We start from the raw sequence: 26880 nt of genomic DNA, 5'->3' as shown, positions 1-26880 counted from the left end.
GAGAGCTAGCACAAGCCCCACTAGCACAAGTCTGTGGACCCAGGATGGCTCCCAGGTGCAGTGTAGACATGTCCTTTATAATTTAGTTTACTAAGAAAAGTAAGATGTTATTTCTCTCAGTACGGTGGAGTCAGTACAGTTGTTGAAGACCAGACTATATTCTGCCTTATACCACACTATCTAACTAACAATGTCGCCAGCTAAAGTCAGGTTCTAATATCCTTATTGGAAATGATGATACATGAGGGAGAATAAAATATAACCAACTTGATTTTAAAGTCCCAAGGCGAACTGGCTGGGATGGAAGTTAGAACAATTTAATTTGGACTTGCAAACTTAGCAAATGCAACACTGAAATCACTGATGGAAAATAAAGAAGCTTAATATTTTATTTTGGCAGAATCACATTTCTGGCCATAACAACAACAACAAAAACAGGTACACTTAATACTGATTAGAAAGCTATCTGCATACGTCTTTTGTTTCATGTTGTAAAAGTACTAAAGGCAAGGAAAATTAGTTTATTCTAGCTTCAAGTGGCTTCAAGATAAACAGTTGCAGCCCTAGAGATGAAAAGAAGAAAGTCCATCACATAACACAAGAATAGCCTCACAAATTCTCAGTGATTGAAAACAAGTTGCAGTTTGACCTCAGCAGAGGCCTTAATATGTAAAGAAGCCTCACTATCTGCATCCCGCTGAAGAGAATATTCCTTCCAAGCTCAACTGTAATCCCCGGGAGAGCAACATTTCTCTGGAAGAGTTTGTATGGTACAGGCACTGCCTTTCTGTACAATGTGGTATAAAAACAACAAAATATTTCCTGAAATAAAACATCTACATTGTATCCTATTTTGTCTGTTTATCTATGTACTCATAATGGTATGTATTATATATGTGTATATATAAAATATAAGAAAGACTATACAGTATGTAATATTGTATTTCTACACATTTTATTACAGTTATTGGTGCATGTAAAATATATAAAATACTGCATACTGTCTCTCATATTTTATCTATAGGGATTGCACCTTCTCTTCTCTTCATCAGCCTTCCAAGTCTGTCCTACTAGCAGCTTCCTGGAGACATACAGGATAAAACTTTCAAAAGCAGCTAAGTGATTTAGGAGCCCAAATCCAATTTTAAAAAGTGACATAGGCTCTTAGGTCTGGGGCATGCTATGCTACCAGGCACCTCTCTCGGGTAACGGATCAGGCTAGACTTCCAAGACTTCAAGATCTTAACTTTGCCAATGATATGGTTCTGTTGGACATAGATGACGATGCCATGAAAACGAGCACTATCAATGTCCAAGGTGAAGCCGCCAAAGTAGGATTAAAAATCAGCCAAAAGAAAATGAACTCATGATCTTTGAAAGAGGAGTCAGCAATGATGGTGTGTGTGATTGATAGTGAAGTATACCGCATGGTTAATGAGTTTGTGTATCTCAGAAGCATAAGCAGTGCTGATGGGCAACTCTATACGGAGATGAAAGCAAGAATTGGGAAGAGTGGAGCTTTTCTGAGACTGCCAAATATCTGGAAAAATAAGGAGATTCATACAAGAACCAAGATAAAGTTATCTAGTGCATTGTGCTAACCACATTTTTATAGGCTCCTGAAACTTGGCAAATGCTAAAATAGGAAACTTAGTGCATTCCATCAAAGATGCTTGCAGAGAATATTTGGTGTCTGCTAGTGGGATAAAGTAACGAATGTTGATGTGTTACAAAGGACTGACCAACAGACTGTAGAGACAATGATTTGAGAAAGAAGGCTGAAGTGGTTTGGGCATGTTGTACGAATGTCCAAGAACTGTATTCCTAGACAAGCCCTTCATTGGATACCACTTGGTGGAAGACGGAAAAGAGGAAGACAATAGATGACATATCAAAAAAGCACTGAGAATGAGGTCACTGCCATGGAAACAGACTACAATGGAGCAAGAAACATGGCATTAGACAAACGGAGGTGGAAAAACTGGGTTGCTGCATGTGTCACAAAGCACAAGAGCATCTAAAAAAAATAGGCATTAGGAGAAGACTCACACTGTTCTATATGTGTTCTTATGTCACACTCATCACCATAGTATCTGAGCACACTCCAGTAGTGTATTAAGCCCAGATGTTAATCATGTGTTTAAGTCCCATTTTCAAAAGTGACTCTGTTAAGTCAGTTAGGCACTTTTGAAAATGTTCCCCACAATCTCTGGAAACTCTCGTGGAATAACCAAGAACACAGCAGTTCAGCAACGGTGGTATCTGGGCGTCCTGCAGCAGGGAAACAGTTAATTTTTATGAAGACTCAGGGGAAAAAAACAGACTCGGAGCAGCCTTGTGTTGGGAGGAGGGTTAGAAAATGAGGCTGTTGCTGTTGTTTTCATTGTGTGCACTCTAATCAGGCAGAGTAAGAACAATAATGCATGTAATGCTGATTTTGGAACGTGTCCATGCAGCTTTTCCCAGGCTAGGCAGCCTTGGGAACCACTGATAGTGTGGCACACCGGGGGCACAGCCTCAATCACCAAGCGCAGGGCAGGGCAGCCTTTTCTGTGGATAAAGTATGTCAGAGATGACAAGAATCTTCCCAGCATGGGAAGTGGCAATAACCAAAAAGTATATATACAACGGGCAAAACTGTGTGAATACAGCATGCACTGTAGCCTTCCTGCAGGCAAAGCTCATATTGGAAAGGTAGAATATTATTTTTCTTTTCCTCCCTTTTTTTTTGTTTGTTTCCCCTTCTTGCATTAGACATCCCCTCCCCCACCCTCCAGTACCACGCTTTGAAGCCAAGATGAAAGCAGTGTTGTGGCTGCTGGCACAGAGCGGACACAGGGAGACTGACTGAAGTGTGCTTTAGTTTAAGATGCCATATTTTTCTCGTAAGTATGGGAGGGGAGGAGGGAAGAAAGTTATTCAGCTAAAAACGATATATTATCACTTCACTGAAAAGTATATTGTATATCTTGGAGTGAAATATGGTCCCAGTTTTTCAAAGCTTTTCTCTTCAAGGACAGAGGGCTTAGGGTAGCTAAGATGTGGCATCTTCCCATAAAGCAACTGCCCATGTTTTATTCATAAAACCTGCCACATAAGTGTATGATGAGAACTGACACTCTAAGCTGCAGCTCACTGACATGTAATAGCTCAGTCAAATCAATGCTGTTTATTTCTTGGTAGTAGAAGTTACGTAAAAATCAGTACGAAAAAAACATCTCTTGTTTTAAATAGAAAGAAGAATTTTTTTTTTTTTGAACAACAAGGATCCAAAGCATCGTCAAGTTTTCATCTGTTTTTCAGTTTTCCAAGGAGATGAACAATTCCCCTGGGCCAGCCATGTTCAAAAAATCTGGAGGCGAGAGAGGAAGAATTTACACGCATAGGCCCTGCTTCTGCAAACACTTAAGTATGTGCTTAGCTACCATACAAGAGGAGTCCCATTGAGTTATATACGGGCCCCCGTGGAGTCAGTGAGAGTTTTACCCATGGACTTTAACAGGGGCAGGATGTCACCCTCTGCGTTGAATTTGTGTCCATGCTTATCGGATCAGGACCTTCAGGTTACATCCTTCATCTGAGCCAAACTAGCGAGCTGATGCTGGATGTCGTGTGTGAAGGTTCTACTGAAGCTGATCGAAGAAGGAATCCTGATGCTTAAGCCCATGGAGTAGCTGCTGAGCTACAGTGGAACTATTTCAAGCCCTAATGCTCTAATAGTCCCTGTTGTTCCTGTATCTTCACTTGAAGGGAGTGATAGACCAGCTAGTGGCAGATCTATGATCAAGAACTACTTGGCTAGATTGGTTTGGACTACTGCTTTAATCTTTAACCAATATCACCAAAGTTAACTTACCTATAACTTAATTTACAGTTTAGAATTTCACACTTATTTAACATCTGGTTCTCACCACTGAACTATCTGGCACTAGCTAAATTCTGTTCCAACTAAGCAGCAGCATTACCATTTAAATCACTATGCAAAAAAAAAAAAAAAGTAATTTTCTTGGGGGCATCATCTAATGGGAGTTCTATGATCAAAGCATAGTATTAAATTAAACTTTCAGGCCAAATGTCCTCCTGTAGCAAAAACAGTACTAATTAGCATGCCTAAGAATTTTTTGGAACCCATTGAAGAAAAAAATTACAATTGGTAAATAAGCCTTGAAGGATGCACCACATGTAGCACAGTGAGTTACAATTTCTAACTAATGATTTATTTTGAACTAATCCTGACCCTGCTGCTGTCTACTAACTGCAAGCCAACTTTCATAGGTCAAGTATCTCGGTGTACAGAGTAAGCCATGTATGCTGCTGAAGAGAGAACATTAAGCCAATTCTCATATGGATGTAGCTAGTTCTATATAAGAGATTAATGGACAAACTAAAGAGTCGTCAAATAGAAGATACAATACAGTGATACATTTTATAGCAAGACAGATTATGCATGACATAACCCAGGGGTCAATTTTGGGAAGTAACACAGGATTATTAAGAGTTCCTTGTTACACTGGTACTAGGATACCAGGCTGGTATCCTATTATTTTTCAAAATAATCAACTTGCAAACAAGAAGCAGGCAGACCTGCAGGTGGAGCAATCTATTCACAGAGCCAAAAGTGACATCATGGTAGCATCATGAGCAGGCACTGAAGAGGTTTGGTATGGCTGGTCTTCCTTGGAAGACCAGAATCATTACATGTTGGTATTTTAGTTTGGGGCTGCAGCGTGCCTCTTGTTTATATACCACAGATCTGCTAAAGCCTCTCTGTCCTCCAAATAACCCTGAGGTGGTATATTAAGGCATGTCTCTTATTTGCAGTATTTTGTACAGCCAAATTATAATTGTAGGACTCTCTTTTGTAACTATAGTGATACATTTGCTATCAGCCATTCTTTAAAAAATAATACAGAACCTTTCAGGAGTTTAAGTGGGAGGAGATATGAAGAATGACGTAAGAGGAAACATCCAACATATAAATCAATTGCAGTAACTGACTTGCCAAGACACTGGGCAATGAGCCGTGCATATCAGAAGACCACATGGAGCTCCATTGCTCTAAATCAACCTGTGAATAATAATACAGTAGTGCAAGAATGTTAACTGAAAGATTAAGTCAATGGAATAGAACAATGTTGCATAAATATGCTCTCCTGGTACTACATAAAATTCTGCTATAGATTAGAAACTGGCTGAAAGAAAGAGAAAAAAGAACAATGAAGATTTAATTTTCAGTATGACAAAAGAGTAGCAGTATGGTGATCCACGGTTCTCTCTACTAAACCCAGCGAGGTTTATATAATTAAGGGGGTGAACAATGTGGCATCAGTATTTGCAGATGGCACAAGATTATTACTCAAGACTAGAGAAGATTGAGAAGCTTCAGAGCAGCTTACAGCTGGGGAATGGGCCACACGATGGCAGAAGTCTTTGTTGACAAATGCAAAGTAATGCACATTAGAAGGATAATAATTTGAACTGCTCTCACACATTGCAGGGTTCTAAATCAGTTGTAACCACCAGGAAAAAGACCTGGGCACCAGTCAGAACAGTGCTGTGAAAATTTCTGATCAATGTACAGTAGTATTAAAAAAATAAGACGACTGTTAAGATTCAAACATAGAATCATGGAATCATAGAATATCAGGGTTAGAAGAGACCTCAGGAGGTCATCTAGTCCAACCCCCTGCTCAAAGCAGAACCAACCCCAACTAAATCATCCTAGCCAGGGCTTTGTCAAGCCTGACCTTAAAAACTTCTAAGGAAGGAGATTCCACCACCTCCCTAGGTAACCTGTTCCAGTGCTTCACCACCCTCCTAGTGAAAAAGGTTTTCCTAATAGCCAACCTAGACCTCCCCCACTGCAACTTGAGACCATTACTCCTAGTTCTGTCATCTGGTACCACTGAGAACAGTCTAGATCCATCCTCTTTGGAACCTCCTTTCAGGTAGTTGAAAGCAGCTATCAAATCCCCCTCATTCTTCTCTTCTGCAGGCTAAATAATCCCAGTTCCCTCAGCCTCTCCTCATAAGTCATGTGCTCCAGGCCCCTAATGATTTTTGTTGCCCTCTGCTGGACTCTTTCCAATTTTTCCACATCCTTCTTGTAGTGTGGGGCCCAAAACTGGACACAGTACTCCAGATGAAGCCAATGCCGAATATAGGGGAATGATCACGTCCCTTAAGCTGCTGGCAATGCTTCTACATATACAGCCCAAAATGCTGTTATCCTTCTTGGCAACAAGGGCACACTGTTGACTCATAACAGGGATTGTTATATAACAAGAATATTATAATGTATAACAAGAACATTCAGAGTTATAAAAGTTAATGCTCAAATTTTGGAAGGGTTGTTAAGGCTTATGATTAAGGGTTTAAGTCAATCTCTGCTAGGGGTTCAGAAGAGACCAATGTGGGAGAAGATTATCCCACATCTGCCCAACACAAGGTTCTTGCACCTTCTTCTGAAGCATCTGGTGCTAGCCATTGTCTGAGTCAAGTTACTGGACTAGATGGACCATCAGTCTGATCCGATATGGCAACTGAGGCATAGAATAGAAAATAATTCTTCATATTTGAACTTTTAGTACAGACTTTAATAATTATAGAATCAATTTCATATACAAGTTTTGCTTTTCCTTTGTCATCTCCTATTTGCCACAGAAAGGTTCATAAGCACCAGCCGTTATTTAACCTTAGCAGTGACATTCTTTTTCTTATGAACGGCATATTAAAGTGAACAAAGTCATATCCTGCATACAGCAGCTCAGGATTTGACTCTTTCATCCCAATATGGTATTAACCTATGTCCATTTTCTCCCCAATCACAAGGTCTACTCACAGCAACTTTGGGTCTGCATGCAAAACTCACAGAGAAACCATTGGAATTCCATGCATGGACAGCTTTCAGCATCTGGCCCTTTATTGCCCTACAAATACACAGCTAAAAGTTACTCTAGCTATTATCTCTATGAATTCTTGTTTACACAGCCTGAGCATCCAAAAGGTTTCATTCAGTTGATTAACGCCTCTCAGTTTGTCAGTGAATTATTAATTTAATTTAACAATTGGCACAGGTCTTAGGGAAAGTGGTTCCTTCCTCTACTCTCTACTAATAGGCTGATATGTTACTTAGGGCCAGATTCTGCCTACACACTCGTTCATTGTTCCAACTGAGATCAATGAGTGCCACTAGCACTGACTGATTCACTAAGAAGTAGGTAGCAGTTAAATAGAAACATTTTTTGAGGCATGGCTAAACAGAGAATATTGACATACAAAAGGCTAACCCATTTCTCATGCTGAGTGAATGCCAGACAAAGGGAGTGGGTTATTTTACTTGTTTAACTTGCCATTGTCCCTTTTTAGACAGAGAGTTGGTTTTTTTTAAGGATATCCAAAGGAATCCTACTACCAATGAGCAAAATATTTCGTGGCTTGGATGTCAGCAGGGAGCTAGATTTCATGACTGACTCGTAGTAATAAGATCGTTTTTCTTTTCAAGTATGAGAACACCCCAAAGTTACAGTATGTTTACAGCATCTCAGAGAACTGTAGTAGGTGGATATACTCAAGCCAGCTATATGGTGACTTGTTCAATTAACTCACTGCTACCATCCCAATACTCCCTCATGAACTGGGCTTGAAAATTTTACCTGACACACATTGGTCCAAAGATTAAATTTGCTAGCCAGGGTGAAAGACATCTGCCATGTCCCCTTCCATCTAAGGGAATGAAACAGTTAATACTCTTAATCATAACCAGCTTGGAAATCAAAGAGTTTTTACATTCAAAAACCTGAAAAGTTTAATCCTTATTTTTCTGCTTTTCCTTTGTTCTCTAATAAACAAAATCTCTCCAAAAAACATGCTAAAAGCAGAGACATTTGTTGTGTGACTGTAATAAACAAGAAGAGGGGTTTTTTTCTTGTTAAAATGTGTAATTTTTTTATACTCTTCAAATATATAAACCACAACATAGGAAAACTGTGTGACTAAGGCTATACAAACATCTCCAGGCTGTGATGACATCTCAAACTTTGACACTTAATTACGAGTCTCTCCCACCTCACCCTCAACTTTCAATGACTACAAAACATTTTTTTACCTGCAACTTGTATTTTCTTGACTCAAATTCAGTCTCAACCACATTGAAATGTTTTGCTCTGTCACACAATGGAGCAGTAATCAGAATGGAGACTCTTTTGTCTTGAATCACGTTGCGCTCCATCTCCTGAACTCCCCCATCAAAATTACCAGCACACTCTGGAACAAATAGAATGATTTGTTAGAAAGGGGAAAACACACATAATTAATAATACCCTAACTGAACAACCAATGAAAGGTCTCCCACTGCATAAGTGAACACAAATTCAAACTTTATGTGAAAATGTGAGAGTAACTAATCTGACAAACATATGGTCTTCTGCTGCCACAGCTATGTTGTGAAGCACAGAGGGGATAAGAAGGCTCTGGTAGCCTTGGAGGTAGGGTGCCGGAGGTTGAGGCATATTTTCTTCTACTGGAAATAAGGCCAAGGAATGACTGATACAGGAAACAAGGAATTCTTGCCAGGTTATGCAGTGTTACTGAGACCAGAACCAAAGAACATTGTATCTTTGGCTGAAATGTTCTCTTCAGAAAAAGAAAATATTTCCCCTTGGCTGCTTGAATTTGTAGATAGAAGGAGAACGAATTCTGAGTGAGTTTGAGAAGACTCTCAAAGTGAATGCATCACAACCAGCCCCCGCAGCTGAAAGACAATCAGAGTTTGATGCAACAGACTCAGCTTCAAATGGAGAGGAGCCCTCAGTTAGCCAAGTTCCAAACAAGTGGTTACCACTACTCTTCACTTTCTTCAATGGGAGCCACTGCTGACATTTGTCTTTGTGATTACCTGGGATGCTGATGTCAGCCTCAAGAGATGTAGATCCCAAGGGGGGGGAATCTGAATAATCTCTGGTGCTCAGAAGCAAGTGGAAAACCTTGAAAACCTGCTGAAGACAGCTAATTCCCTAGGCTACCTGCCTGAATCATCACACCAACACCACCTTAGGGAGATGATTTAATCATGTCAGGACCAGCATTGGGCAGTCTCCCTCTCTTCTCTTTTGGATAGTGAAATACATGGAAGATGATCCTGAAAGATTAGGAGACCCAGATTCACTTCCCATCTCTTCTTGTGTAACTTTGGGCAAGTTACTTAATTTCTGCATGTATCAGTTTCTCCCCCTGTCAGATGGGGATAATAATAGTACTTCCCTAACTCAGAGGAGGGTTTATTAGGATAGCTAAATAAATAAGCACCTAAGCATCATGCACTTTCCAGCACTGGGGGATTCCCTTTGTCAGAGAAATCTTCAGGTGCCTCCTTAGGGCAGCTTGTAAATCTCTTTTACATGCTGGAGCAGCACAAAAGGGACTTTCCCAGGGTGTAGAATCTGGCCTTTAGCTTTAGTTCTAAAAAAATCACATCATAAAATCTTGTTCCACTTGACATTTTAGCGTCACACATTTTTATATTTCTAAAAGGGGAATTATCCATCTATGCTGAAAGGCACTTAAAGAGTTAACATGCTATGGTTCTCCCTACACATACAAGTAATACTGAGTATATGGGCCACTTCCAGGTTCTCACTGCTAAAGCACTTACCTCTATTGGATTTACATGTATCTCTCTGTGCTTCTTGGTCCTGCCTGCACCACAATACACCATTCTCTTACCGATTGTGAAGGCACCCATTGCCATAGTATCTATGGCCATAAGACCACAGATGTAGAGACAATGCTGAAAAATGCAGTTCTACTTTACACTGTAATCGTTTTGTAAGACAGTTCCATTGTTGCTTTAGCCCTGTGGTAAACATGGCACTAATGGCAGGAGGAAGTAGTTCAGTGCCAGTGCACTGATATATGCTTAACTCCAGTTCTCTAGCATTCGTCTGATCATGTTGCAAGAAAAAGTGCTTGCATAAATGGTGGGGGGAGAGACTGTGGTGGAAAGGAGAAGAGGTTTTCTGATTCAGTGTCCCAGTGCCTTTGTCGTTATCACACGGTGATTGAGTTACATCCAAGTGAAGGAGACTATGGGAATGAATCAGTCTACTAGCAGCCGGCAAAGAAGCACTCTCCACCAGAGCTCCAGTGACAATACAGGGCAAAAAAAGAACACACGGATCTCTAGTGGGCCTTCAAAATTTGTCCAGCTATGCTATGCTGCAGCTTTTCTGCATAGTATGACATACCGTGCATTATCTATTAGCCAGTCTGCCTTGCATTACAAAGGCAGAAAGAGACATATGGATATGTCTAGGAAAGGCAGTGCATTACCAAATGCACTGTATGTCTGACATAAAAGTCCTACTTTATTGCCCTAATAAATTCTATGGAATAAGAATTACTTCCCCATCATTAGGGGATCAGAATTTTCACAAATGATGTGTTTTTGGGTGCCTCCAATTTAGAATGCCTATTTTAAAACTCCTTAAAGGGGCATGATTTTCAAAGGGTGGGTGCTCAGGACTTTCTCAAAATCAAGCTCCTTTCAGCAGTCTCAAGGGGGGGGCACCCTAAAATTGAGGCACTGAAAATCTTTAGCCACTTTAAAAATCTTGCTCATGGACTTTATCATGACTCAAGAACTCTGGGCACATAATATCTCTGGTAAGACTAAGGCTATTGCAACCTGGTTCAATGTGCAAAAATAAGTGGTACTTAGATATTTAACAACACTGGCTATCTCCAATCTGGAAAAAAAGGCAAACTAGTCAGCACACATGTGAACTCTGTTTAGACATTCCAAGTATAATTGGTTAACTATACTGGAGTTACATTGCAATTCTGCAAGCTATTGGGCCACAGGCTGATTCTTCAAACACTATGTGCTTGTCAAGTGCTTTCCAGAATGGGATTCCAATCCTAATTGAGGCCTTTGGATACTGTACTATAAATATCAAATAGTAAAGGGAAGTTCTCTCTCTATAGCAGAGGGGGGCAAACGACAGCCCGCAGGCCACATCTGGCCCGTGGGACCCTCCTGTCCGGCCCCTGAGCTCCTGCCCCAGGAGGTTCACCCCCGGCCCCTTCCCTACTGTTCCCCCTCCCCTGCAGCCTCAGTGCGCCGTGCCACCGGCACAATGCTCTGGGCAGCCAAGAGCCTGGCCTGACCCAGTGCTCTGTGCTGCACGGTAGCGTGGCTAGCTCCAGCCGGGCGGCATGGCTGTAGTGCCGTCACCCACAGGTGCTCCAGGCAATGCAGTATGGGGGCAGGGAGCAGGTGGGGTTGGATAGAGGGTAGGGGAGTTCGGGGTGGTGGTCAGGGGGCGGGGTGTGGATACGGGGTGGGGCAGTCAGGGGGCAGGGACAGGGGGGTTGAATGGGTGCAGGGGTCCCCAGGGGCAGTCAGGAAGGAGAGTGGGGGTTGGATGGAGCAGCGGGGGGCAGTCAGGGGTGGGGGTTTCGGGGGTGGGCAGGGAGCAGGGTGGGGTAGATGGGGCAGGGGTCCTTGGGGGGGGGGGTACCAGGGGGCGAGAAGCAGGGGGGGTCGGATAGGGGGCAGGGCCCAGGCCACGCCTGACTGTTTGGGGAGGCACAGCCTCCCCTAACTGGTCTTCCATACAATTTCTGAAACCCAATGCGGCCCTCAGGCCAAAAAGTTTGCCTGCCCCTGCTCTATAGTACTTACCTGGCTCCCTGTAATAGTGTGGCTCACCCCGTAAGGGCTGGAGGCAGGACATGGCATTAGCCAAACCTGATTATGGAATGAACCATGGGAGAGATTAGGTGATTGTACCCTAAAGAACAGCAGGAGGCTGCAATGAAGGGAGGAATGTTCATGGATTAGAGATTGCTAAAGGGGAGGAGGATCTAGGAGTGAGACTCCAGCCAGATAAGGCCTAGGAGTGGTAGCCCAAAGCAAAGAAAGGAGGAAGAGAAATCTTTGTTTGTGCGGACTTTTGAATGGACTTCAAAACTTTATTTTGAATATTTGTTCATTTAATAAAGCACAAACTGCAAAGGGATGGGAATGGACAAAAGTGTTTGAGTTTCTTGAATAGTTCAAGAGGAGAATCTGAGACAGGCTGCCTGTAGCATGACCCTAGGTCACAAAGAGGCTCGTGGGAGGTGGCTGGCCCACTTTACACCCCCATTATTGTGGTACCTGATCACCTCACTATCTTTAATGTGTTTATTCTGACAACTCCCCTGTGAGATAGGGAAGTGCTATTAACTCTATTTTACAGATGAGGAACTGAGGCACAGCAAGACTATGGCATAGGAAGTCTGTGGCATAGCAGGTAATTGAACCTGGCCCTCTCACGCCTCAGCTAGCACTCTAACCCCTGGATCATCTTTTCTCTGTAGGTTAAAATCTATGTAAGTTATTTGTGCGCATCTCAAAGGTGGCTTATCCTTGTGAAATGATGCTCATGTGTGCGTGCACACACGTGTGCATAAAGTATATGGAGGAAGACAAGAGATCTTTCTTCTGACCCCCTCATTTACTTCCTGAATTCTTTACCTCTTTTTCCATTCCTTCCTCTACCCACCTGCTCTCTTGGTCCTATGCACCCAGCTGCTGGAGCTCTCCTGATCGATTGACTTTTGATTGACTTAGTTTCTGAGTTCTCAAGTGAGAGTTGAGCCAAAGTGATGGAGAAATTCTGTACACTCTTTAGGAGAGCTGACTGATGAGACCAGATACTGTGACAAAGTTCCTCCTCTACTTTGGTGGGTCCCGCGCTTATTGGCAGATTTGCTCACTTCACAGATTCACCCTGTGGGTCAGGAAACAGTCCAGAGACCTTCTCCTCTGGTAGAAGCTATAGTCCAGATCAATTCCTCCTGTGTTTGATCAGGAGTTGGGAGGTATGGGGGGAACCCGGGCCTGCCCTCTACTCCGGGTTCCAGCCCAGGGCCCTGTAGACTGCAGCTGTTTAGAGTGCCTCCTGGTACATTTGCACGACACCTACAACTCCCTGGGCTACTTCCCCATGGCCTCCTCCCAACACCTTCTTTGTCCTCAGCACCGGACCTTCCTCCTGATGTCTGATAACGCTTGTACTTCTCAGTCCTCCAGCAGTACGCCTACTCACTCTCAGCTTCTTGCACACCTCTTGCTCCCAGTTCCTCTCTCACAAACTTCCTCTCCTCTGGCTTCCCCTGGCTTGAATGGAGTGAGCCCTTTTATAGCATCAGAGGGGCCTTAATTAGAGTCAGGTGCTTAACTGCCTCACCTGACTCTTAGCAGGTTAATTGGAGTCAGGTGGTCTATTAGCCTGGAGCAGCCCCTGCTCTGGTCACTCAGGGAACAGAAAACTACTTATCCAGTGGCCAGTATCTCTCCCTTCTGCTACTCTGCTGTTCCCAACTGGTCTGGGCTATCACAATACATATTGGCAACCGAGCAGTTTTAAATACAATGATGTCACATTTGCACAGCAGAAGGACCCCAAAGCACTTTCAAACCTTTGATTAAGGGATTTATAAATCAGATATAGGAATCACTTTGCCTCCCTACTGAAGTGCTGCCCCCTCAGTGGTGAAGGAAAACAACACCGCACAACAGTTCAAAATAAGAAAATTGTATTCTATCGGGACTGCTGGGAGAAATTAGGTAGTCAGAAAGTAATTTACCCAAAGCGGAATACGGCCACAGTACTAGTGTTCACTGCCCTACATTTACTAAACACTCTGAAGGATCTTTAGTGACCACAAATGGCAAAGTCATGTTACATTGAAGACAGAAGCTTTTGTGGCACAGTGCATCCTAGCACCAGTATTTGGTTCAAACTTCAATCCCCTTCTGAACGTCACTTTGCGTAGTATCTGGGCTTTCCTTGGTGATCACTGATCCAAGTACCAACTGTGCCACTGCCAAACCATGATTAGTTTACACCGGGTATGCCAAGATCATAGCTGGTGGAGAAATGGCTGCAAGCAGCCAAGAGTTTGGGGAAGATATTTGTTACATTTCTAGGATTGAAATACCACTAATCAAAATTTGGTTTGTGCTGTAGTTTGTAGTGCTTGTAGAACTGTGTACTACAAAAGTGTTTCTCTATATTTTAACAAATGTACCTTAAAAGCACTTTCCCATGGAGCTACGTGGCAGCTATGCATGAGACATTCAACTCTGAACTTCTTTCGGTGCAAGTCCTGCAGTAGGTTTGTGTGCTGGTTGCATTAACTTGCTTCTGCACTAACCACTTCTCTTCCTCTGACATACATTGTATTTCTATCTCCAACTTTCCCTGTGTACATTTTCCTCACAGCTTCCTTAATCCTGCTGCCACTGCTTACTTCATGCCAGCTTGGCCATCTGCCTAAAGACTTCACTAGCAGCAGCATATCTTTACTAACCCACGTCAAACCATCTTTCTTGGCCTAAAACTTCCCTCCATGTGCTAATTTTTAGGATTAGCCCTTCCTCCCCTTTTTAAAAACCCTCTCTATGCCGGTAAGTAGCCTATCTCTCTAAACAACGTCTATTTGGAAGGATCTGCTAAGCACTATCTGTACACATGTTACCAAGGGAAATTTCATACACCAAACTTTGATGTATTGAAAAGAAAAGGGAAAAAAGGGGAGGGGGGAATTGTAGTGTAATTCCCCAGGGAAGACTATGTCCAAGAGTAAGATTCTTGAGACTAATCTTTCCATATGTCCTCACTAACAAACACGGTAAGAAATAATTACAACAATGCCTGTTCATCTCAAATCCCCTGGAAAATATTAATTCACCAAAAGAACATTCTTCTGTATGATTGACTTGATGAGACTGCAACGCAGCACTCACTCACTCTCAAAGATTCCAGCTTTTGAGAGCATGGCATTCAAGTACAGAACTCAACCCTCTTTCTGGTCAAGAGTAGTAAAGGTGGCTCTTACTGTTATTGAAAACTAAACTGTCAACACTAACCCGAGAACTGCAGCCAGTAAAAATAATGGGTTGGTTTGTGAAGTGCTGTTGACGTAGCGTTTCAAGATGACAGTTCAGCACTTGGGGCTGCTAGGGCACCAAACTTTTTTTTCCCCTAGTTTGGCTGCATAATACAGTAAAGCAGGGAGTGGCAGGGGGCATTTCAAGTGTGCTGGTGCCTTATGGAGTACAAGGAGGGCCTGATTTTCAGTAACCACGTACACCTTCATGTTGTAGTGTGTATGCGAATCAGGGATTTGCACATGCACATGGCTAGCTAGAAGGCTAGTGAGCCTGTGCCTCCACAAATCCCCAGCTAGCCATGTGCACATGCAAATCCCTTTTGCACATTGCATATGGCCATGCATGAAAATCAGGCCCTCATATCTGAGCAACAATTCCATCAATATTGTATTATCTGATGTTCTCCTTTGATCTGAAGATATTTGCAGCGCCAGTGGGATCTTTGTTTCTTAAGGGTTTATTGGCTTCTACTGATTCTTCCCTTTCCAAAGTGTTCCTTGTCTTCTGTTATGTCACAACTGATTGCTTTGGAGGATTAGGATTGCAGGTGGAGGAAAAGCTGTAAAGCCAGAGGGATCTCTTTTCAAAGTTTTCTATGACCATTCATTGAGCTTTGGAGGTGTTTTCATTCAGGCAAGTACCAACTCTGAAATAATTTATGAGCAGTTTTTTCATTGCTCAGATACAGTTCCTGCCATGCTCCACTCACCCCCAGTTAAGCCAGTACATTTCATGAATGACACCCAGAGTTTATCCAACAGCCTAGATCAGTGCAATCCCATAACCAAAGACTGAAAATATAATGGTTAGAAAGAATGAAGGAGTCTGTAAACTCCATGTAGTAGAGTGGGGCTTATGAGGAAGTAAGATGGGGACAGCAGCTTTCCAGTGTACCATTGTGACTGAAACAGAATTTGCTCCTAGATTGACTGGTTTTTGAGTTGGTGGCTGCCACAGTTTTGATGCTCTTCCAAGTCTTTCTGACATATGGTCTTGTGGTTAAGAGACTGGCCTGGGATTCAGGAAATTTAGTCTCAATTGTTGCCTTTGCTAGAGACTTGTGACTTTGGGCAAGTCAAGTACTCTTTCCAAGCCTTATCTGTAAGTTGGGGATGACAACACTGCTTTCTCCCACCCTATGTCTTATCTACATAGACCGTAAGCTCTTTGCGGAAGGGACTGTCTCTTACCATGTGTTTGACAGTGCCTAGCACAATGGGACCTTAATCTCAGTTAGGGCCTCGGTGCTACTGTAATAAATAAATAGATATAAGAATATGACTTTTCTCTCTTTTATCATGTAGCTATAGCTGCTATGAAGAAGTTCAATTCTATCACTGTGGACTATCATCCTCTCCAGATAACATTACTTACTATAAGAGATTTATTGGTCTCCTACCCTCTTTCTGAGGCTTTCAATTTTCTCTACCAGTCAAACTCAGAATAATGCCTCATAGCTTAGCAGCCTCTCTAGAACAGGCAGATGTACTGATGATTGTTATTTACAGGCTGTCGGACCATTGTTCTGACTGGTGTTTTACAATTCACTAAGATTTCATTGGCAAAACAAGCTGCAAAAGTCATGTCAAAATGAAGAAAGGAATAGCCACCTGAAGATTCCATACCAGGTATGTACCATCTGCCCTAGACAGACAAAAAACAACAACGTCTCTGTCCTAGAGATCTCACCATCTAATATGGCTGGAATATTACTTTAGCCCCATCCTCCTCACTGTCCGGCACCCTGAGCTTCCAGGTGAAGTCTGAAAGGGTAGCGGTGCAGAACCACCCACATATCCAGTCTCAGCATACAGGCATACCCTCTGACCTCCAGCAAGAGTGATTTTGCTACTCTTGTGGCAGCATGTGGCATTTCTTTTAATAAAAATCACCAAAGCAAAAACAGATGATAGAGTCGCTGTTGCTGAGATACTACAAATAAGTAAACAGTCTTTGTGCTGTTGCTATTTTTCTTTAATGAGGATTGTGGGCGGGAGGCCCTGGCGCCTTGTTGGTGCACACAGCCCTGGCCTGCAGAAAGAGCTCTGTGCTACCCTGATCAGGCTTGATTAAATGGCAAGGGTGGTCCCTCCTGGAAGAATCCAGCTCCCCGAGGGGGGTCCCTCTTTTGAAGATTACTGCTGTTGACATCAGAGCAAAATATGAAAATCCCGCCTCTTCTCCTGGATCTTATTGTGCTGTGCATTCTGCTCCCATGCGAAGAATTGGCTGTGAGAGGCATGGAAAGCTTCCAAAAACTTAGTGATTGACTGACAAGGAGTAGGGGAGGGCATCGCACCAGCACCAGTAAATGACTTTTCAGCATCAGTATATTATCAGTCATTTAAAACCATACAGATGCAGTCTTCAAGTTCACAAGTTATCAGGTGCACAAAACCTCACTCTGGAAATAATTCCAGGTGAACACAAGGCCAGCCTTTACATATTTGGACAGGCCTGCAAACCATTATTTTGCCTCCTGCAGACCCCAGCTGTAACTGATTCCAGTCTATTATGGCCCTGATGCAGCAAAGCGCATTGATCTCAATGGCAGCTAGGTGCCTAGGTGCTATTAAAAATCCCACTAGGTGCCTGTCTGCCTATTTAGGCACCTACATACCTTCAAAAATCTTGTCCTGAAACCATCCCAATTCAGAAAAGGACTGGCTTACAGAATCTGGGGAGGAGCAGTGAGATGATTCTTTGAGATATACCCCAAGCGTAACTGAGGCCTAGTCAACAGTAGAAAATTAGGTTTAACTACATCAGTCAGGGTTGTGAAAAATCTATACTCCTGAGCAGCGTGGTTAAATCAACCTAAGTCGCCATAGAGACAGTGCTAGGTTGACAGAAGAATTCTTCCTCGACCTAGCTACTGCCTCTCAGGGAAGGGAATTACTTTCGCTGATGGTAGGGACTACAGTAAAGCACTACAATGGCGCAGCTGTAGTGTTTTAAGTGTAGACAGGCCCTGACTCCTTTGACATAAAAGGTGTGCTTGTGGGAGGGATTTTAGATTCCTTCTCCCCAGCCTCCTGCTGCAGAAAGGAAGGCTGCTATTCAAGCTATCAAACTATACCTCTTTACACTGAGGAAGATGGTCCAGTGGGGAGAGCAGTAGCTTAGGATTTGGGAGATGTACTTGCCAGACTTCCTGTGTGACCTTGGGCAAGTCATTTAGTCCCTCTGTGCCTCAGTTCTCCATCTCTGAAATGGGGATAATAGCACTACCCTACTGCACAAGGGATTTTGTGAGGATAAATACCCTACAGATTGTGATGTGCCCAGCTACTATGGTAATAGGGGGCCATATAAGTGCCTTAGATGGGTACTTTTTCAAGGATTCACAAAGAAAAGGGCTAGAAATTTACTTTTAAAAATTAAATTAAAGCTGAGCTGCTCCTGTCTATTACTATTTCCTTCAAATTAGACAATCTTAGTGGCCACATGCTTTGTCAAACCCAATGGTCAACTCTGTTTCTGGGCAAATAAATGTAGTTGAGGAATCCATAGATGAAGAGAGTCTTCTATCCTCCTGACACTCACATAGACTTGGTTAGCTAAAATTTTGGCTGGATGTATTCCTAGAGGTTTCATCTCATGAGATACTCTTTAATTAAAGATTAATCTTTAATTCCTGGAGACTCCAGGGCAATTCTGGAGGACTGGCAATCCCATTCACCAATGACAGTGACATGTGCTAGCTTATAAACCAGGGGTCGGCAACCTTTCAGAAGTGGTGTGCCGAGTCTTCATTTATTCACTCTGATTTAAGGTTTTGCGTGCCAGTCATACATTTTAACATTTTTAGAAGGTCTCTTTCTATAAGTCTATAATATATAACTAAACTAGTGTTGCATGTAAAGTAAATAAGGGTTTTAAAATGTTTAAGAAGCTTCATTTAAAATTAAATTAAAATGCAGAGCCCCCCGGATCGGTGGCCAGGACCCAGGCAGTGTGAGTGCCACTGAAAATCAGCTGTGTGCCACCTTCAGCACATGTGCCATAGGTTGCCTACCCCTGCTATAAACTGAGTCATTCCCATCTACAGTATGTTTTGTGACCTCCTAGCCTTGGGGAGATTAGTGCAAAGTATATTTCATACTAACAGTCTCACGGCTGTGGGTGCTCTATTCATTTTTGTTGAACTGAAATCAATGGTGGAAAGCTATTTTTGTGGTAATCGTGCAATGCACAGAAATAGCTACAATATTTTATAGCATTATTTACTCATTTTATGGTATGTTTTTGATGCTCTGTGGTATAATCCTGACATAGACCAATGGTTTTGGTGCTTATTGGCAAAGCCCTCTATGAGATTGGCCCAACTTTTGTGAGGGCCTGCCCCCACTATGTGATCAAGACCTCCCCAAGACAACTCCATTACTCTGTAACAATGGAACTGTCAGCCATGAATAGGGTGACCAGACAGCAAATGTGAAAAATCAGGACGGGGGTGGGGAGTAATAGGAGCCTATATAAGAAAAAGACCCCAAAATCAGGACCGTCCCTATAAAATCGGGACATCTGGTCACCCTAGCCGTGAGCGTGAGAATCCTCTGCTCTATGGGCAGAGTTTTCTCAGCAACTGGCCCGGAATTGTTAGCAAAGAGCAAAGAGATCATAATGACTGCAAAACTCAGCGTCTTCAGAATAAAATGTATAAAGCAGACCACTGGCTTAGATTTCCCTCAACCTAAATCACACATTTGAAAACAAACATACCAACATCTTTCTGCTAATGAGAAAGGAAAGGGAGAGAGATACAGAGAGCTTCTTGTATTCACGTTAATAAAAACACAAGGTTCTCCAATAACATAGTGATGGGCACTGTAAAAGATCCTAGAGAGACAGGAATGATTGTAAGGTCAGCCTCACAAAATCAAGCCTATAAGCCCAACCAGACACTACCTTTTCTTTTTGAAACTGAGCTACCTCTGTCATTTAGTATAGAAGGTGGGCAAAACACATTCATTTGGGTTTTCTTTTAGTAGTCAGCTGGGGCAACTGTAAAACTAGAAAGAAAAAGGCTACAATAAATTTGTCTTCCCTGCATGAAATAATGCAGACTAATAAAATATGATTACTTATTCATAATAAAGAGAGAGCATGAATGTAGATTGTAATTAAAATATTTAAATCCAGTGGGAACTTTGCAGGATCTGGTCTGCAAGGTCTAGCCCTTAGTTAGATTTTTTTCCCCAGTGACCTCAAGTTATAAAGGCCTGAAAAACTTACTCTCACAAGTAGGCCCATTAATACCAACAGGACTACATGCAGAGGGACTACTCCAGGATTACAGGATTGGACCCTAAGGATGTAGCTGAATTCGACGTATCCGAGCCGACTTACCCGCTGTGAGGACGGCGGCAAATCGACCGCCGCGGCTCCCCCGTCAACGGCGCTTACTCCTACCTGGGCTGGTGGAGTACAAGCACTGATTCGGGGATCGATTGTCGCGTCCCGACGAGACACGATAATTCGATCCCCGAGAGATTGATTTCTACCTGCCGATCCGGGCGGGTAGTGAAGACAAGCCCTTAGTCTCTTCTCATTTTCCTATCATGGATTTTTCACTCCCCTTCCCTTCTCTGGGATTGTTGATGCATGCACTACACCTTCAGGCTAATACTGATCTTCAGCATTGCTATTCTATTTCAATTCTATTCTATTTAGATTCTTATACCACACTCATCGCTCTAGTTTCCGAGTGTCTTCCAGTAAAGTAATATGACTACACATCTGTCACCTGTCACTGTTTAAGGCCCTGATTTGGGGGCTCTGCATAGGTGAACCACTGCACCCATGTGGTCCTCAGTGCAGGATTGGGGCCATAGTGCCATAAACTACAGCATAGATAAAATAAGTAACATGATAAAATTGGCCATATTCAAACATGCTTCCCATTAAATAACTGTCAAGAGTGGCCAAAAACCATATTTCACCTTTTGTGCTTTCCCAAATATTAATCAGGAAAGCACTTCCGGATGTGCTTAATTTGAAGCACATGCTAAATCCCTAGCCTAGACTTCAATTATGCTGACTTCAGTGAGACATAATTAAGCATGTGCTTAAGTTCTTTCCTGATTGGAGCCTAAAAGAACAACAACAATATAATCTTTCCCAAATATAGCATTTTAAATCATTTAAATGGGGTAGAGGGCCCATTAAATGAAAGTGGGCTCAGTGCTCCTGTGCCAGTCCAGGTGCTCTCAGTCAGGTCAATTAATAGGGTGGGGCAGCACCTGCGGGCTCTAAAAGGTCAGAAGTCAGACAGGTAAAGGGTAGGAGATGAGAGCTGCTAGAGACAGAAGGTGCTGACTGGGAGAAGGCTGAAGCAGCTGGGCAGTAAGTGGGTTTTTGCTAGCGAGCATCCCCAAGGCTCAGAGGGAGAGGGAGGTGCCTGCTGATTCTAAGCCAATGCACTGGATCCAAGGGCCAGAGAGGGCTGAAGGAGAGGGGAGCTGCACAGATGCTTCCCCACTGATGTCTCTTTGCTAGATAGCTGGACTCAGAGAAACTGTGAGTGGACCAGGGGTGTGAGGAATGCTCCCTGGCAAGGATTCTCCCAATGGAGAGGCTGTGGGAGTTCCTGCTGGGAAGAGTGGAGGTGCACCCTAGAAGGAAGGGCTGGGGTGGCTATCCTGGAAGAGGCTAGATAAGGAGCCTACCTCTGATGGAAGACACAGAAGTATGGTAAGAACATGGAGTATATAGACTGGGGTGATACGGGGATTTTGCTATAGACTATTTGCACAAGGTTTTTTAAATAAATTCCTCCTCCCCTGCCCCTTCCCGGAAGGGTATGGTTTAAATAAGAGCCTGAAATGCAGTCCTTGGGGTTACCCAAGAAAGAAACTGATATGAGGGGCCACTTGCAGGGCTGCCATGAGGGAGTGTGTGGGAGGATGATAGTTGCAAAGTCATGAAGAACCTCAAAGCACTTTACATGTTGCATAGACAAAAATTATTTCACTTACCATTGAAATACAATCACTTCTGTGGTGGAATGTAACAAATGTTATGATGGCAAGCTGTAACACTACAAAACAATTATGGACCAGTAGCATACTACACCCCATAAAATTGCTATAAGAATCTAGACTTGCAGAATATAATAAGAACATAAGAATGGCCCTACTTGGTCAGACCAAAGGTCCATCTAGCCTAGTATACTGTCTTCTGACAGTGGCCAGTGCCAGGCGCCCCAGAGGGAATGAACAGAACAGGTAATCATCAAGCACTCCATCCCTTGTCGCTCAGTCCCAGCTTCTGGCAAACAGAGGCTAGGGACACCATTCCTGCCCATCCTGGCTAATAGCCATTGATGGACCTATCCTCTATGAATTTATCTAGTTCTCTTTTGAAGCCTGTTATGGTCTTGGCCTTCAACATCCTCTGGCACAGAGTTCCACAGGTTGACTGTGTGTTGTGTGAAGAAATGCTTCCCTTTATTTTTTTTTAAACCTGCTGCCTATTAATTTCATTTGGTGACCCCTGGTTCTTGTGTTATGAGAAGTAGTAAACAACACTTCCTTATCTACTTCCTCTACACCAGTCATGATTTTATAGACCTCAATCATATCTCCCCTTAGCCGTCTCTTTTCCAAGCTGAAAAGTCCCAGTTTTATTAATCTCTCCTCATAAGGTATCCGTTCCATTTTTGTTGCCCTTTTCTGAACCTTTTCCAATTCCAATATATCTTTTTTTGAGATGGGGTGACCACATCTGCACACAGTATTCATGAATTTATATAGAGGCAACATGATATTTTCTGTCCTATTATCTATCCTTTTCTTAATTATTCCCAGCATTCTGTTTGCTTTTTGACTGCTGCTGCACATTGAGTAGATGTTTTCAGAGAACTATCCACAATGACGCCAAGATCTTTCTTGAGTGGTAACAGCCAATTTAAATCCCATCATTCTATGTGTATTGTTGGGATTATGTTTGCCAATGTGCCTTACTTTGCATTTATCAACATTAAATTTCATCTGCCATTTTGTTGCCCAGTCACCCAGTTTTGAGAGATGCTTTTGTAGTTCTTCGCAGTCTGCCTGGGTCTTAACTATCTTTAGTAATTTTGTATCATCTGCAAATGTTGCCACCTCACTGTTTACCCCTTTTTCCAGATAGGGGTAGGAATAGGACTGATCCCAGAACAGACCCCTGGGGGACACCACTATTTACCTCTCTCCATTCTGAAAACTGACCATTTATACCTACCCTTTGTTTCCTATCTTTTAACCAGTTACTAATCCATGAGAGCACCTTCCCTCTTATCCCATGGCAGCTTACTTTGCTTAAAAGCCTTTGGTGAGGGACCTTGTCAAAGGCTTTCTGAAAATCTAAGTACACTATAGCCATTGGATCCCATTGGTCCACATGCTTGTTGACCCCCCTCAAAGAATTCTAGTAGATTGGTGGGGCATGATTTCCCTTTACTAAAACCATGTTGACTCTTTCTCTACAAATTATGTTCATCTATATGTCTGACAATATTGTTCTTTACTATAGTTTCAACCGATGTACCCCGTACTGAAGCCAGGCTTACAGGCCTGTAATTGCTGGGATCACCTCTGGAGCCCTCCAGTCATCTAGTACAGAAGCTGATTTAAATGATAGGTTACAGACTACAGTTAGTAGTTCTGCAATTTCACATTTGAGTTCCTTCAGAACTCTTGGGTTAATACCATCTGGTCCTGGTGATTTATTGCTGTTTAATTTATCAATTTGTTTAATTTATCAATTTATCAATTTGTTCCAAAACCTCCTCTAATGATACCTCAATCTGGGACAGTTCCTCAGATCTGTCACCTAAAAAGAATGGCTCAGGTTTGGGAATCTCCCTCACATCCTCAGCAGTGATGACCAATGCAAAGAATTCATTTAGTTTCTCCGCAATGGCCTTATTATCCTTGAGTGCCCCTTTAGCAGCTTGATCGTCCAGTGGCCCCTTGGTTGTTTATCAGACTTCCTGCTTCTGATGTACTTAAAAAAAAATTGCTATTACTTTTTGAGTCTTTGGCTAACTTTTCCTCAAATTCTTTTTTGGCCTTCCTAATTGTATTTTTACACTTCATTTGCCAGTGTTTATGCTTCTTTCTATTTTCCTCACTAGGATTTGACTTCCACTTTTTAAAGGATGCCTTTTTGCCTTTCACTGCTTCTTTTACTTTGTTTAGCCATGGTGGCTACATTTCTCAAATTTAATAATTTCTCAAATTGAAATGTAGATAGACCACCTGGTTATACAAAAAGAGTCCCATGACATCTTTAATAATGAACACTGATGGCTGGGACCTACATCTTGTGTCCCTTTTGAACAATGGCACCTCCAACAGCAGAGAGCCCCTACCATCATGTTGAGACAGGTTCAGTTTTGACTCCCAGGGAAGTGTGGCCATTTAATTCCCAACAGAAACCCACTTCCTGTATAGTATTTCAGTTTTCTTTGGTGTTGTCCCATCCAAATGCTGATTGGTTCTGAATATGCTTAGCTTGCAAGCACTGAGAGGGTCACAGCCCGATGTGCTATGACCAGAGGGAAAAGGCTGTCTAGCAGTTTCAAAAATGTCATGAAAAGTGCATTTCTTTGTGATGTCCACCTCGCACAATTAATCCCATAAATTTAATTCCAAGAACCATATCATGCCATACATTTTTAGGCTGATCCTCCTGTTGGCTTCATGCCAACCTGGAGATCTGCTTTAAAATTGATGACGCAACATGTCTAATAAGTGTGTTTTTCCTTTGACATAACATGTCTTGCTCACTTTGTGTAATTGTACTTAGCTGCTGCACAGAAAACTCTCAAACACAAGTAACAGATTCTTGGGGACACTGATATTATTAAGAAGCTCTCAACTCTTTCAGCCTTGACTAAACACACAAGTTGCACGTTTAAAATTTTCCTGGTATAGTTAAGTGGCAAAATCCCTATGGTGTAAATGCAGTTAAATCAGTGTATAAGTGCTTCTAGTAGTATAGCTTCATCCCGTAGGTGAAGAGAAATAAGGCATCCCAATATAAAGCATTGTTATATCGGTACAACAGCATTCACACCAGTATAACTATATTGTTTTGTTTTAAATCAACCCCCTAACTGACATTATTATAGTCCTTCACAGTAAACTCATCTTAAAGGAATTTTAAATGTGTTCATAAAAGAAATTCACTCCAGTCAGGAATATGGCATAATCTGTCAGGGAACATTTTTTTTTAAATAAATCAGTTAAGACCCTTTTCAAAGTCAAGTATTTGCTGATTTCAGATTTGTGTGTTGCACTAGCTATAAAAGGAAGTCTTTTTAAAATAAGATTTTTGCAGCTAATTAGTCCATGATGTGACTTAATTGCATCCTGTGGTCAACAAAACATCTGACATATTAGCGTTTTATAGCATCTAATATGTGCATGTGCACTAACCATTCAGAACTAGTTACTGCTTATTTGGTACTATGGGTCTATTATATACCATGCATGTTGTTTCTAATATTCATAGACAGAATACATCATAATGACTTGGATAACTAAATATAATGGTCCTTATTTCCATGTTTACTGACATGATAACACAAGTATATAATATATTAACATTACAAAAAGGGAGAAATCAAATAACAAAATTATGTTAAAGGCCTGAATTGCCCTAAATTACTGATATGTATTTTCACTCTTAACTCCATCTTGATGTAGTTTTTGCTTGAGTAGTTAATAGGCATGAACAAACTAGTTTGTAGTATAGCAGGCAAAGGGACTATTAAACACACACATGTGGCCCCCTTGTTCTACATTTGCTGATACAGGTTGTCCTCTGTACATTACTTTGGTGTAAGGCAGTAGTTGGCTGCTTTACCAACATGCATGCTGGGTGGGAAGGCTACTGGTCTGAACTACTCATTCTATTAATTTAGAACCTAGTAAAGAGTACCAATTCTGGGGAACTACTCCGGGCATCATTGTGGAAAACTCAGTGAAGACCTCTGCTCGATGCACAGAGGCAGCTATGAAATGGAAGCATGCTTGCAGGATTGGATGAAGAATAGCCTAGAATACATTGCAATGCCATTGTATTAATCAACGGTGCAGCCTCACCTAAAATGCTGTTTTCAATTCTAGTCATGTCTTCAAAAAGGATAAAACCGAAATAGGCAGTTCAGAGACAGATGAGAATGGTAAAGGGATATGATAAAGATATAGAAAATAAATGGTAAAGAGAAGGCAGATTGAGCACTTCTATTCCCAATACAAGAACAAGAGGACATTCAATGAAAGTGAAAGGCAGCAAGTTTGAGACTGACAAAAAAAACAAGCTTTACACAACACTCAATCAAACTGCGGAGTTCATTGCCATTGGTATTATTGAGGTCAAGAGTTTAGGAGGACTCCAAGAAGGACTGGACACTTACATGGATAATCAAAACATCCAGAGTTACAGTCACAGAGATTGAAAAAATGTTCAAAAGGGATGTGAACACTCAGGTGTCAGGACAAAAGCCAAACGCCCAGTGGATATTGGGAAGAAATTTTCCTGGCTGGTTATACCATAACTGCCGACTGTGGAGTTTCTAGCACCTTCCTTTGAAGCATCGAGTGCTGTCCAATGCTGGAGCTCTGGTACAGCTAGATGGGCCATTGAGCTGATCTGGTATGGCTAGTCCTGGCCTCTCATTTGTTCATCTCTAACCAAGCGTCTGATTTAAGTTGTCATTCTCAGCAGAAAGGCCAAGGATTAAATGGGTATGGAAACAGAACTTACATTTCCCCACAGAGGCTATCCCTAAAGGGTTCTGGCATATTGGCCAGCATCATGGGGGAAACCTTGTATTGCCACTGAAAGATCTGATCTGTGGACCATCAAACTAACAACTTGTGAACAGGGAGGTTCTCTGAGGTGAGACCTATTTCCATTCCCTGGTCATTTCCTGCATCTGG

General features: G+C 42.2%; 1 long non-coding RNA gene across 1 annotated transcript in view; it reads right to left on the bottom strand.

Annotated features, from left to right (window-relative positions):
- The window catches only part of LOC128835052 (uncharacterized), a 106442-nt gene that overhangs the window by 17633 nt on the left and 61929 nt on the right, over positions 1–26880 (bottom strand). The window contains exon 2 of the long non-coding RNA XR_008444562.1: positions 8108–8265. This is a non-coding gene — a long non-coding RNA (uncharacterized LOC128835052). The remainder of the gene's footprint in view (positions 1–8107; positions 8266–26880) is intronic.

Source organism: Malaclemys terrapin, chromosome 3, assembly GCF_027887155.1.
Source record: "Malaclemys terrapin pileata isolate rMalTer1 chromosome 3, rMalTer1.hap1, whole genome shotgun sequence".
Lineage (NCBI taxonomy): Eukaryota > Metazoa > Chordata > Testudines > Emydidae > Malaclemys > Malaclemys terrapin.
This window is presented reverse-complemented; position numbering and strand designations above follow the sequence as displayed.